Here is a 15,736-nt window from a genome sequence, read left to right as displayed (position 1 = left end):
CTCAGCCTCGAGTGTGCTTAGATGCTGACGATGTACAACTCAGCCTCGAGTGTGTTTAAATGCCGACGATGTACAACTCAGACTCGAGTGTGTCTAGATGCCGACAATCTACAACTCAGCCTCGAGTGTGTTTAAATGCCAACGATGTACAACTCAGACTCGAGTGTGTCTAGATGCCGACAATCTACAACTCAGCCTCGAGTGTGTTTATATGCCGAAAAAGTACAACTCAGCCTCGCGTGTGTCTAGATGCCCACACTGTACAACTCAGCCTCGAGTGTGTCTAGATGCTGACAATGTACAACTCAGCCTCGAGTGTGTTTATATGCCAACAATGTACAACTCAGCCTCGAGTGTGTTTATATCCCGACAATGTACAACTCAGCCTCGAGTGTGTCCAGATGCCGACAATGTACAACTCAGCCTCCAGTGTGTCTAGATGCCGACAATGAACAACTCAGTTTCGAGTGTGTTTAGATGCAGACAATGTGCAACTCAGCCTCGAGTGTGTTTAGATGCCGACGATGTACAACTCAGACTCGAGTGTGTCTAGATGCCGACAATGTACAATTCAGCCTTGAGTGTGTTTATATGCTGACAAAGTGCAACTCAGCCTCGACTGTGTTTAGATGCAGACAATGTACAACCCAGCCTCGAGTGTGTTTAGATGCCGAGAATGTACAGCTCAGCCTCGAGTGTGTTCAGATGCCGACAATGTACAACTCACCCTCGAGTGTGTTAATATGCCGACAATGTACAACTCAGCCTCGAGTGTGTTTATATGCCGATAATGTACAACTCAGCCTCGAGTGTGTCTGGATGCCGACAATGTACAACTCAGCTTCGAGTGTGTCTAGATGCCGACAATGTACAACTCAGCCTCGAGTCTGTTTAGATGCCTACAATGTACAACTCAGCCTCGAGTGTGTTAATATACCGACAATGTACAACTCAGCCTCGAGTGTGTTTCTGTGCCGACAATGTACAACTCAGCCTCGAGTGTGTCTAGATGCCGACAATCTACACTTCAGCCTCGAGTGCGTCTAGATGCCGACAACGTACAACTCAGCTTCGGGTGTGTTTAGATGCAGACAATGTACAACTCAGTCTCTAGTGTGTTTAGATGCCGACGATGTACAACTCAGCCTCGAGTGTGGTTAGATGCCAACGATGTACAACTCAGACTCGAGTGTGTCTAGATGACGACGATCTACAACTCAGCCTCGAGTGTGTCTACATGCGGACAATGTACAACTCAGCCTCGAGTGTGTATAGATGCGGGCAATGTGCAACTCAGCCTCGAGTGTGTTTAGATGCCGACAATGTACAACTGAGCCTAGAGTGTGTTTATATGCCGACAATGTACAACTTAGCCTCGAGTGTGTTTATATGCCGACAATATACAACTCAGCTTCGAGTGTGTTTATATGCCGACAATTTACAACTCAGCCTCGAGTGTGTCTAGATGCCGACAATGTACAACTGAGCCTCGAGTGCGTTTAGATGCCGACCATGTACAACTCAGCCTCGAGTGTGTTTAGATGCCGACCATGTAGAACTCAGCCTCGAGTGTGTTTAGATGCCGACAATGTACAACACTGCCTCTAGTGCGTCTAGATGCGGACAATGTGCAACTCAGCCTCGAGTGTGTCTACATGCGGACAATGTACAACTCAGCCTCGATTGTGTTTAGATGCCGACAATGTACAACTGAGCCTAGAGTGTGTTTATAAGCCGACAAAGTACAACTTAGCCTCGAGTGTGTTTATATGCCGACAATATACAACTCAGCTTCGAGTGTGTTTATATGCCGACAATTTACAACTCAGCCTCGAGTGTGTCTAGATGCCGACAATGTACAACTGAGCCTCGAGTGTGTTTATATGCCGACAATGTACAACTCAGCCTCGAGTGTGTTTAGATGCTGACAATGTACAACTCAGCCTCGAGTGTGTTTCGATGCCGACAATGTACAACTCAGCCTCGAGTGTGCTTAGATGCTGACGATGTACAACTCAGCCTCGAGTGTGTTTAAATGCCGACGATGTACAACTCAGACTCGAGTGTGTCTCGATGCCGACAATCTACAACTCAGCCTCGACTGTGTTTAAATGCCGACGTTGTACAACTCAGACTCGAGTGTGTCTAGATGCCAACAATCTACAACTCAGCCTCGAGTGTGTTTATATGCCGAAAAAGTACAACTCAGCCTCGCGTGTGTCTAGATGCCCACACTGTACAACTCAGCCTCGAGTGTGTCTAGATGCTGACAATGTACAACTCAGCCTCGAGTGTGTTTATATGCCGACAATGTACAACTCAGCCTCGAGTGTGTTTATATCCCGACAATATACAACTCAGCCTCGAGTGTGTCCAGATGCCGACAATGTACAACTCAGCCTCCAGTGTGTCTAGATGCCGACAATGAACAACTCAGTTTCGAGTGTGTTTAGATGCAGACAATATACAACTCAGCCTCGAGTGAGTTCATATGCCGACAATGTACAATTCAGCTTCGAGTGTGTTTAGATGCCGACATTGTACGACTCAGTCTCGAGTGTGTTTAGATGCCGACAATGTACAACTCAGTCTCGAGTGTGTTTTGATGCCGACAATGTACAACTCAGCCTCAAGTGTGTCGAGATGCCGACAATGTACAACTCAGCCTCGAGTGTGTTTAGATGCCGACGATGTACAACTCAGACTCGAGTGTGTCTAGATGCCGACGATATACAACTCAGCCTCGAGTGTGTTTAGATGCCGACGATGTACAACTCAGACTCGAGTGTGTCTAGATGCCGACAATCTACACTTTAGCCTCGAGTGCGTCTAGATGCCGACAATGTACAACTCAGCTTCGGGTGTGTTTAGATGCAGACAATGTACAACCCAGTCTCTAGTGTGTTTAGATGCCGACGATGTGCAACTCAGCTTCGAGTGTGTTTAGATGCAGACAATGTACCACTCAGCCGCGAGTGTGTTTAAATGCCGACGATGTACAACTCAGCCTCGAGTGTGGTTAGATGCCGGCGATGTACAACTCAGCCTCGAGTGTGTTTATATGCCGAAAAAGTACAACTCAGCCTCGATTGTGTCTAGATGCCGACAATGTACAACTCAGCCTCGAGTGTGTATAGATGCGGGCAATGTGCAACTCAGCCTCGAGCGTGTCTACATGCGGACAATGTACAACTCAGCCTCGATTGTGTCTACATGCGGACAATGTACAACTCAGCCTCGAGTGTGTTTAGATGCCGACAATGTACAACTGAGCCTAGAGTGTGTTTATATGCCGACAAAGTACAACTTAGCCTCGAGTGTGTTTATATGCCGACAATATACAACTCAGCTTCGAGTGTGTTTATATGCCGACAATTTACAACTCAGCCTCGAGTGTGTCTAGATGCCGACAATGTACAACTGAGCCTCGAGTGTGTTTATATGCCGACAATGTACAACTCAGCCTCGAGTGTGTTTAGATGCTGACAATGTACAACTCAGCCTCGAGTGTGTTTAGATGCCGACAATGTACAACTCAGCCTCGAGTGTGCTTAGATGCTGACGATGTACAACTCAGCCTCGAGTGTGTTTAAATGCCGACGATGTACAACTCAGACTCGAGTGTGTCCAGATGCCGACAATGTACAACTCAGCCTCCAGTGTGTCTAGATGCCGACAATGAACAACTCAGTTTCGAGTGTGTTTAGATGCAGACAATATACAACTCAGCCTCGAGTGAGTTCATATGCCGACAATGTACAATTCAGCTTCGAGTGTGTTTAGATGCCGACATTGTACGACTCAGTCTCGAGTGTGTTTAGATGCCGACAATGTACAACTCAGTCTCGAGTGTGTTTTGATGCCGACAATGTACAACTCAGCCTCAAGTGTGTCGAGATGCCGACAATGTACAACTCAGCCTCGAGTGTGTTTAGATGCCGACGATGTACAACTCAGACTCAAGTGTGTCTAGATGCCGACGATATACAACTCAGCCTCGAGTGTGTTTAGATGCCGACGATGTACAACTCAGACTCGAGTGTGTCTAGATGCCGACAATCTACACTTTAGCCTCGAGTGCGTCTAGATGCCGACAATGTACAACTCAGCTTCGGGTGTGTTTAGATGCAGACAATGTACAACCCAGTCTCTAGTGTGTTTAGATGCCGACGATGTGCAACTCAGCTTCGAGTGTGTTTAGATGCAGACAATGTACCACTCAGCCGCGAGTGTGTTTAAATGCCGACGATGTACAACTCAGCCTCGAGTGTGGTTAGATGCCGGCGATGTACAACTCAGCCTCGAGTGTGTTTATATGCCGAAAAAGTACAACTCAGCCTCGCGTGTGTCTAGATGCCCACAATGTACAACTCAGCCTCGAGAGTGTCTAGATGCTGACAATGTACAACTCAGCCTCGAGCGTGTTTATACGCCGACAATGTACAACTCAGCCTCGAGTGTGTTTTGATGCCGACGATGTACAACTCAGACTCGAGTGTGTCTAGATTCCAACGATATACAACTCAGCCTCGAGTCTGTTTAGATGCCTACAATGTACAACACAGCCTCGAGTGTGTTAATATACCGACAATGTACAACTCAGCCTCGAGTGTGTTTCTATGCCGACAATGTACAACTCAGCCTCGAGTGTGTCTAGATGCCGACAATGTACAACTCAGCCTCGAGTGTGTATAGATGCGGGCAATGTGCAACTCAGCCTCGAGCGTGTCTACATGCGGACAATGTACAACTCAGCCTCGATTGTGTCTACATGCGGACAATGTACAACTCAGCCTCGAGTGTGTTTAGATGCCGACAATGTACAACTGAGCCTAGAGTGTGTTTATATGCCGACAAAGTACAACTTAGCCTCGAGTGTGTTTATATGCCGACAATATACAACTCAGCTTCGAGTGTGTTTATATGCCGACAATTTACAACTCAGCCTCGAGTGTGTCTAGATGCCGACAATGTACAACTGAGCCTCGAGTGTGTTTATATGCCGACAATGTACAACTCAGCCTCGAGTGTGTTTAGATGCTGACAATGTACAACTCAGCCTCGAGTGTGTTTAGATGCCGACAATGTACAACTCAGCCTCGAGTGTGCTTAGATGCTGACGATGTACAACTCAGCCTCGAGTGTGTTTAAATGCCGACGATGTACAACTCAGACTCGAGTGTGTCTCGATGCCGACAATCTACAACTCAGCCTCGAGTGTGTTTAAATGCCGACGTTGTACAACTCAGACTCGAGTGTGTCTAGATGCCAACAATCTACAACTCAGCCTCGAGTGTGTTTATATGCCGAAAAAGTACAACTCAGCCTCGCGTGTGTCTAGATGCCCACACTGTACAACTCAGCCTCGAGTGTGTCTAGATGCTGACAATGTACAACTCAGCCTCGAGTGTGTTTATATGCCGACAATGTACAACTCAGCCTCGAGTGTGTTTATATCCCGACAATGTACAACTCAGCCTCGAGTGTGTCCAGATGCCGACAATGTACAACTCAGCCTCGAGTGTGTTTATATCCCGACAATGTACAACTCAGCCTCGAGTGTGTCCAGATGCCGACAATGTACAACTCAGCCTCCAGTGTGTCTAGATGCCGACAATGAACAACTCAGTTTCGAGTGTGTTTAGATGCAGACAATGTACAACTCAGCCTCGCATGTGTTTATATGCCAACAATGTACAACTCAGCCTCGAGTGTGTTTAGATGCTAACAATGTAAAACTCACCCTCGAGCGTGTTAATATGCCGACAATGTACAACTCAGCCTCGAGTGTGTTTATATGCCGACAATATACAACTCAGTCTCGAGTGAGTTCATATGCCGACAATGTACAATTCAGCCTCGAGTGTGTTTATATGCCGAAAAAGTACAACTCAGCCTCGCGTGTGTCTAGATGCCCACACTGTACAACTCAGCCTCGAGTGTGTCTAGATGCTGACAATGTACAACTCAGCCTCGAGTGTGTTTATATGCCGACAATGTACAACTCAGCCTCGAGTGTGTTTATATCCCGACAATGTACAACTCAGCCTCGAGTGTGTCCAGATGCCGACAATGTACAACTCAGCCTCGAGTGTGTTTATATCCCGACAATGTACAACTCAGCCTCGAGTGTGTCCAGATGCCGACAATGTACAACTCAGCCTCCAGTGTGTCTAGATGCCGACAATGAACAACTCAGTTTCGAGTGTGTTTAGATGCAGACAATGTACAACTCAGCCTCGCATGTGTTTATATGCCAACAATGTACAACTCAGCCTCGAGTGTGTTTAGATGCTAACAATGTAAAACTCACCCTCGAGCGTGTTAATATGCCGACAATGTACAACTCAGCCTCGAGTGTGTTTATATGCCGACAATATACAACTCAGTCTCGAGTGAGTTCATATGCCGACAATGTACAATTCAGCTTCGAGTGTGTTTAGATGCCGACATTGTACGACTCAGTCTCGAGTGTGTTTAGATGCCGACAATGTACAACTCAGTCTCGAGTGTGTTTTGATGCCGACAATGTACAACTCAGCCTCGAGTGTGTCGAGATGCCGACAATGTACAACTCAGCCTCGAGTGTGTTTAGATGCCGACGATGTACAACTCAGACTTGAGTGTGTCTAGATGCCGACGATATACAAGTCAGCCTCGAGTGTGTTTAGATGCCGACGATGTACAACTCAGACTCGAGTGTGTCTAGATGCCGACAATCTACACTTTAGCCTCGAGTGCGTCTAGATGCCGACAACGTACAACTCAGCTTCGGGTGTGTTTAGATGCAGACAATGTACAACTCAGTCTCTAGTGTGTTTAGATGCTGACGATGTACAACTCAGCTTCGAGTGTGTTTAGATGCAGACAATGTACAACTCAGCCACGAGTGTGTTTAGATGCCGACGATGTACAACTCAGCCTCGAGTGTGGTGAGATGCCGACGATGTACAACTCAGCCTCGAGTGTGTCTAGATGACGACGATCTACAACTCAGCCTCGAGTGTGTCTACATGCGGACAATGTACAACTCAGCCTCGAGTGTGTATAGATGCGGGCAATGTGCAACTCAGCCTCGAGTGTGTTTAGATGCCGACAATGTACAACTGAGCCGAGAGTGTGTTTATATGCCGACAATGTACAACTCAGCCTCGAGTGTGTTTATATGCCGACAATATACAACTCAGCTTCGAGTGTGTTTATATGCCGACAATTTACAACTCAGCCTCGAGTGTGTCTAGATGCCGACAATGTACAACTCAGCCTCGAGTGTGTTTAGTTGCCGAGCATGTACAACTCAGCCTCGAGTGTGTTTAGATGCCGACAATGTACAACTCTGCCTCTAGTGTGTTTAGATGCGGACAATGTACAACTCAGCCTCGAGTGTGTCTACATGCGGACAATGTACAACTCAGCCTCGAGTGTGTTTAGATGCCGACAATGTACAACTCAGCCTAGAGTGTGTTTATATGCCGACAAAGTACAACTTAGCCTCGAGTGTGTTTATATGCCGACAATATACAACTCAGCTTCGAGTGTGTTTATATGCCGACAATTTACAACTCAGCCTCGAGTGTGTCTAGATGCCGACAATGTACAACTGAGCCTCGAGTGTGTTTATATGCCGACAATGTACAACTCAGCCTCGAGTGTGTTTACATGCTGACAATGTACAACTCAGCCTCGAGTGTGTTTAGATGCCGACAATGTACAACTCAGCCTCGAGTGTGCTTAGATGCTGACGATGTACAACTCAGCCTCGAGTGTGTTTAAATGCCGACGATGTACAACTCAGACTCGAGTGTGTCTAGATGCCGACAATCTACAACTCAGCCTCGAGTGTGTTTATATGCCGAAAAAGTACAACTCAGCCTCGAGTGTGTCTAGATGCCCACACTGTACAACTCAGCCTCGAGTGTGTCGAGATGCTGACAATGTACAACTCAGCCTCGAGTGTGTTTATATGCCGACAATGTACAACTCAGCCTCGAGTGTGCTTAGATGCTGACGATGTACAACTCAGCCTCGAGTGTGTTTAAATGCCGACGATGTACAACTCAGACTCGAGTGTGTCTAGATGCCGACAATATACAACTCAGCCTCGAGTGTGTTTAAATGCCGAAAAAGTACAACTCAGCCTCGCGTGTGTCTGGATGCCCACAATGTACAACTCAGCCTCGAGTGTGTCTAGATGCTGACAATGTACAACTCAGCCTCGAGTGTGTTTATATGCCGACAATGTACAACTCAGCCTCGAGTGTGTTTATATCCCGACAATGTACAACTCAGACTCGAGTGTGTCCAGATGCCGACAATGTACAACTCAGCCTCGAGTGTGTCTAGATGCCGTCAATGAACAACTCAGTTTCGACTGTATTTAGATGCAGACAATGTACAACTCAGCCTCGCGTGTGTTTATATGCCAACAATGTTCAACTCAGCCTCGAGTGTGTTTAGATGCTAACAATGTAAAACTCACCCTCGAGCGTGTTTATATGCCGACAATGTACAACTCAGACTCGAGTGTGTTTATATGCCGAAAATATACAACTCAGCCTCGAGTGTGTTTATATGCCGACAATGTACAATTCAGCTTCGAGTGTGTTTAGATGCCGACATTGTACGACTCAGTCTCGAGTGTGTTGAGATGCCGACGATGTACAACTCAGCTTCGAGTGTGTTTAGATGCAGACAATGTACGACTCAGCCACGAGTGTGTTTAGATGCCGACGATGTACAACTCAGCCTCGAGTGTGGTTGGATGCCGACGATGTACAACTCAGCCTCGAGTGTGTCTAGATGACGACGATCTACAACTGAGCCTCGAGTGTGTCTACATGCGGACAATGTACAACTCAGCCTCGAGTGTGTATAGATGCGGGCAATGTGCAACTCAGCCTCGAGTGTGTTTAGATGCCGACAACGTACAACTGAGCCTAGAGTGTGTTTATATGCCGACAATGTACAACTTAGCCTCGAGTGTGTTTATATGCCGACAATATACAACTCAGCTTCGAGTGTGTTTATATGCCGACAATTTACAACTCAGCCTCGAGTGTGTCTAGATGCCGACAATGTACAACTCAGCCTCGAGTGCGTTTAGTTGCCGACCATGTACAACTCAGCCTCGAGTGTGTTTAGATGCCGACCATGTACAACTCAGCCTCGAGTGTGTTTAGATGCCGACAATGTACAACTCTGCCTCTAGTGTGTCTAGATGCAGACAATGTACAACTCAGCCTCGAGTGTGTCTACATGCGGACAATGTACAACTCAGCCTCGAGTGTGTTTAGATGCCGACAATGTACAACTGAGCCTAGAGTGTGTTTATATGCCGACAAAGTACAACTTAGCCTCGAGTGTGTTTATATGCCGACAATATACAACTCAGCTTCGAGTGTGTTTATATGCCGACAATTTACAACTCAGCCTCGAGTGTGTCTAGATGCCGACAATGTACAACTGAGCCTCGAGTGTGTTTATATGCCGACAATGTACAACTCAGCCTCGAGTGTGTTTACATGCTGACAATGTACAACTCAGCCTCGAGTGTGTTTAGATGCCGACATTGTACAACTCAGCCTCGAGTGTGCTTAGATGCTGACGATGTAGAACTCAGCCTCGAGTGTGTTTAAATGCCGACGATGTACAACTCAGACTCGAGTGTGTCTGGATGCCGACAATCAACAACTCAGCCTCGAGTGTGTTTATATGCCGAAAAAGTACAACTCAGCCTCGCGTGTGTCTAGATTCCCACACTGTACAACTCAGCCTCGAGTGTGTCCAGATGCTGACAATGTACAACTCAGCCTCGAGTGTGTTTATATGCCGACAATGTACAACTCAGCCTCGAGTGTGCTTAGATGCTGACGATGTACAACTCAGCCTCGAGTGTGTTTAAATGCCGACGATGTACAAATCAGTCTCGAGTGTGTCTAGATGCCGACAATCTACAACTCAGCCTCGAGTGTGTTTATATGCCGAAAAAGTACAACTCAGCCTCGCGTGTGTCTAGATGCCCACAATGTACAACTCAGCCTCGAGTGTGTCTAGATGCTGACAATGTACAACTCAGCCTCGAGTGTGTTTATATGCCGACAATGTACAACTCAGCATCAAGTGTGTTTATATCCCGACAATGTACAACTCAGCCTCGAGTGTGTCCAGATGCCGATAATGTACAACTCAGCCTCGAGTGTGTCTAGATGCCGACAATGAACAACTCAGTTTCGAGTGTTTAGATGCAGACAATGTACAACTCAGCCTCGCGTGTGTTTATATGCCAATAATGTTCAACTCAGCCTCGAGTGTGTTTAGATGCTAACAATGTAAAACTCACCCTCGAGTGTGTTAATATGCCGACAATGTACAACTCAGCCTCGAGTGTGTTTATATGCCGAAAATATACAACTCAGCCTCGAGTGTGTTTATATGCCGACAATGTACAATTCAGCTTCGAGTGTGTTTAGATGCCGACATTGTACGACTCAGTCTCGAGTGTGTTTAGATGCCGACAATGTACAACTCAGCCTCGAGTGTGTCTAGATGCCGACAATGTACAACTCAGCCTCGAGTGTGTTTAGATGCCGACGATGTACAACTCAGACTCGACTGTGTCTAGGTGCCGACGATATACAACTCAGCCTCGAGTGTGTTTAGATGCCGACGATGTACAACTCAGACTCGAGTGTGTCTATATGCCGACGATATACAACTCAGCCTCGAGTCTGTTTAGATGCCGACGATGTACAACTCAGACTCGAGTGTGTCTAGATGCCGACGATATACAACTCAGCCTCGAGTGTGTTTAGATGCCGACAATGTACAACTCAGCCTCGAGTGTGTTTAGATGCTGACAATATACAACTCAGCCTCGAGTGTGTCTAGATGCCGACAATGTACAACTCAGCTTCGAGTGTGTTTAGATGCCGACAATGTACAACTCAGCCTCGAGTGTGTTTCTATGCCGACAATATACAACTCAGCTTCGAGTGTGTTTATAGGCCGACAATTTACAACTCAGCCTCGAGTGTGTCTAGATGCCGACAATGTACAACTGAGCCTCGAGTGTGTTTATATGCCGACAATATACAACTCAGCCTCGAGTGTGCTTAGCTGCTGACGATGTACAACTCAGCCTCGAGTGTGTTTAGATGCCGACGATGTACAACTAAGACTCGAGTGTGTCTAGATGCCGACGATATACAACTCAGCCTTGAGTGTGTTTCGATGCCGACGATGTACAACTCAGACTCGAGTGTGTCTATATGCCGACGATATACAACTCAGCCTCGAGTGTGTTTAGATGCCGACGATGTACAACTCAGACTCGAGTGTGTCTAGATGCCGACGATATACAACTCAGCCTCGAGTGTGTCTAGATGCCGACAATGTACAACTCAGCCTCGAGTTTGTCTAGATGCCTACAATGTACAACTCAGCCTCGAGTGTGTTTAGATGCTGACAATATACAACTGAGCCTCGAGTGTGTTATCATGCCGACAATGTACAACTCAGCCTCGAGTGTGTTTATATGCCGTCAATGTACAACTCAGCCTCGAGTGTGTTTGTATCCCGACAATGTACAACTCAGCCTCGAGTGTGTCCAGATGCCGACAATGTACAACTCAGCTTCGAGTGTGTTTAGATGCAGACAATGTACAACTGAGCCTCGAGTGTGTTTAGATGCCGACAATATACAACTCAGCCTCGAGTGTGTTTAGATGCCGACAATGTACAACTCACCCTCGAGTGTGTTAATATGCCGACAATGTACAACTCAGCCTCGAGTGTGTTTATATGCCGACAATGTACAACTCAGCCTCGAGTGTGTTTATATGCCGACAATGTACAACTCAGCTTCGAGTGTGTCTGGATGCCGACAATGTACAACTCAGCCTCGAGTCTGTGTAGATGCCGACAATGTACAACTCAGCCTCGAGTGTGTTTAGATGCCGACAAAGTACAACTCAGCCTCGAGTGTGTCTAGATGCCGACAATGTACAACTCCGCCTCGAGTGTGTCTAGATGCCGACAATGAACAACTCAGTTTCGAGTGTGTTTGGATGCAGACAATGTACAACTCAGCCTCGCGTGTGTTTATATGCCAACAATGTACAACTCAGCCTCGAGTGTGTTTATATCCCGACAATCTACAACTCAGACTCGAGTGTGTCCAGATGCCGACAATGTACAACTCAGCCTCGAGTGTGTCTAGATGCCGACAATGAACAACTCAGTTTCGAGTGTGTTTAGATGCAGACAATGTACAACTCAGCCTCGCGTGTGTTTATATGCCAACAATGTACAACTCAGCCTCGAGTGTGTTTAGATGCTAACAATGTAAAACTCACCCTCGAGCGTGTTAATATGCCGACAATGTACAACTCAGCCTCGAGTGTGTATATATGCCGACAATATACAACTCAGCCTCGAGTGTGTTTATATGCCGGCAATGTACAATTCAGCTTCGAGTGTGTTTAGATGCCGACATTGTACGACTCAGTCTCGAGTGTGTTTAGATGCCGACAATGTACAACTCAGTCTCGAGTGTGTTTAGATGCCGACAATGTACAACTCAGCCTCGAGTGTGTCTAGATGCCGACAATGTACAACTCAGCCTCGAGTGTGTTTCGATGCCGACAATGTACAACTCACCCTCGAGTGTGTTAATATGCCGACAATGTACAACTCAGCCTCGAGTGTGTTTATATGCCGACAATGTACAACTCAGCCTCGAGTGTGTTTATATGCCGACAATGTACAACTGAGCTTCGAGTGTGTCTGGATGCCGACAATGTACAACTCAGCCTCGAGTCTGTGTCGATGCCGACAATGTACAACTCAGCCTCGAGTGTGTTTAGATGCCGACAAAGTACAACTCAGCCTCGAGTGTGTCTAGATGCCGACAATGTACAACTCAGCCTCGAGTGTGTCTAGATGCCGACAATGAACAACTCAGTTTCGAGTGTGTTTAGATGCAGACAATGTACAACTCAGCCTCGCGTGTGTTTATATGCCAACAATGTACAACTCAGCCTCGAGTGTGTTTATATCCCGACAATCTACAACTCAGCCTCGAGTGTGTCCAGATGCCGACAATGTACAACTCAGCCTCGAGTGTGTCTAGATGCCGACAATGAACAACTCAGTTTCGAGTGTGTTTAGATGCAGACAATGTACAACTCAGCCTCACGTGTGTTTATATGCCAACAATGTACAACTCAGCCTCGAGTGTGTTTATATGCCGACAATATACAACTCAGCCTCGAGTGTGTTTATATGCCGGCAATGTACAATTCAGCTTCGAGTGTGTTTAGATGCCGACATTGTACGACTCAGTCTCGAGTGTGTTTAGATGCCGACAATGTACAACTCAGTCTCGAGTGTGTTTAGATGCCGACAATGTACAACTCAGCCTCGAGTGTGTCTAGATGCCGACAATGTACAACTCAGCCTCGAGTGTGTTTTGATGCCAACGATGTACAACTCAGACTCGAGTGTGTTTAGATGCCGACAATGTACAACTCAGACTCGAGTGTGTCTAGATGCCGACAATCTAACTTCAGCCTCGAGTGCGTCTAGATGCCGACAACGAACAACTCAGCTTCGGGTGTGTTTAGATGCAGACAATGTACAACTCAGTCTCTAGTGTGTTTAGATGCCGACGATGTACAACTCAGCTTCGAGTGTGTTTAGATGCAGACAATGTACAACTCAGCCGCGAGTGTGTTTAGATGCCGACGATGTACAACTCAGCCTCGAGTGTGGTTAGATGCCGACGATGTACAACTCAGCCTCGAGTGTGTTTATATGCCGAAAAAGTACAACTCAGCCTCGCGTGTGTCTAGATGCCCACAATGTACAACTCAGCCTCGAGAGTGTCTAGATGCTGACAATGTACAACTCAGCCTCGAGTGTGTTTATATGCCGACAATGTACAACTCAGCCTCGAGTGTGTTTAGATGCCGACGATGTACAACTCAGACTCGAGTGTGTCTAGATGCCGACGATATACAACTCAGCCTCGAGTCTGTTTAGATGTCTACAATGTACAACTCAGCCTCGAGTGTGTTAATATACCGACAATGTACAACTCAGCCTCGAGTGTGTTTCTATGCCGACAATGTACAACTCAGCCTCGAGTGTGCTTAGCTGCTGACGATGTACAACTCAGCCTCGAGTGTGTTTAGATGCCGACGATGTACAACTCAGACTCGAGTGTGTCTAGATGCCGACAATGTACAACTGAGCCTCGAGTGTGTTTATATGCCGACAATGTACAACTCAGCCTCGAGTGTGTTTCTATGCCGACAATGTACAACTCAGCCTCCAGTGTGTCTAGATGCCGACAATGTACAACTCAGCCTCGAGTGTGTATAGATGCGGGCAATGTGCAACTCAGCCTCGAGTGTGTCTACATGCGGACAATGTACAACTCAGCCTCGAGTGTGTATAGATGCGGGCAATGTGCAACTCAGCCTCGAGTGTGTTTAGATGCCGACAATGTACAACAGAGCCTAGAGTGTGTTTATATGCCGACAATGTACAACTTAGCCTCGAGTGTGTTTATATGCCGATAATATACAACTCAGCTTCGAGTGTGTTTATATGCGAACAATTTACAACTCACCCTCGAGTGTGTCTAGATGACGACAATGTACAACTGAGCCTCGAGTGTGTTTATATGCCGACAATGTACAACTCAGCCTCGAGTGTGTTTAGATGCTGACAATGTACAACTCAGCCTCGAGTGTGTTTAGATGCCGACAATGTACAACTCAGCCTCGAGTGTGCTTAGATGCTGACGATGTACAACTCAGCCTCGACTGTGTTTAAATGCCGACGATGTACAACTCAGACTCGAGTGTGTCTAGATGCCGACAATCTACAACTCAGCCTCGAGTGTGTTCATATGCCGAAAAAGTACAACTCAGCCTCGCGTGTGTCTAGATGCCCACAATGTACAACTCAGCCTCGAGTGTGTCTAGATGCTAACAATGTAAAACTCACCCTCGAGCGTGTTAATATGCCGACAATGTACAACTCAGCCTCGAGTGTGTTTATATGCCGACAATATACAACTCAGCCTCGAGTGTGTTTATATGCCGACAATGTACAATTCAGCTTCGAGTGTGTTTAGATGCCGACATTGTACGACTCAGTCTCGAGTGTGTTTAGATGTCGACAATGTACAACTGAGTCTCGAGTGTGTTTAGATGCCGACAATCTACACTTCAGCCTCGAGTGCGTCTAGATGCCGACAACGTACAACTCAGCTTCGGGTGTGTTTCGATGCAGACAATGTACAACTCAGTCTCTAGTGTGTTTAGATGCCGACGATGTACAACTCAGCTTCGAGTGTGTTTAGATGCAGACAATGTACAACTCAGCCGCGAGTGTGTTTAAATGCCGACGATGTACAACTCAGCCTCGAGTGTGGTTAGATGCCGGCGATGTACAACTCAGACTCGAGTGTGTTTAGATGCCGACGATGTACAACTCAGACTCGAGTGTGTCTAGATGCCGACGATATACAACTCAGCCTCGAGTCTGTTTAGATGCCTACAATGTACAACTCAGCCTCGAGTGTGTTAATATACCGACAATGTACAACTCAGCCTCGAGTGTGTTTCTATGCCGACAATGTACAACTCAGCGTCCAGTGTGTCTAGATGCCGACAATGTACAACTCAGCCACGAGTGTGTATAGATGCGGGCAATGTGCAACTCAGCC

The 15,736-nt window shown here is 46.7% G+C and overlaps 1 protein-coding gene across 1 annotated transcript in view; it reads right to left on the bottom strand.

Moving 5' to 3' along the window:
- Positions 1 to 15,736, bottom strand: part of LOC140195684 (collagen alpha-1(XXV) chain-like) — a 518,311-nt gene that overhangs the window by 445,628 nt on the left and 56,947 nt on the right. The window lies entirely within an intron of this gene.

Source organism: Mobula birostris, chromosome 3, assembly GCF_030028105.1.
Source record: "Mobula birostris isolate sMobBir1 chromosome 3, sMobBir1.hap1, whole genome shotgun sequence".
NCBI lineage: Eukaryota > Metazoa > Chordata > Chondrichthyes > Myliobatiformes > Myliobatidae > Mobula > Mobula birostris.
This window is presented reverse-complemented; position numbering and strand designations above follow the sequence as displayed.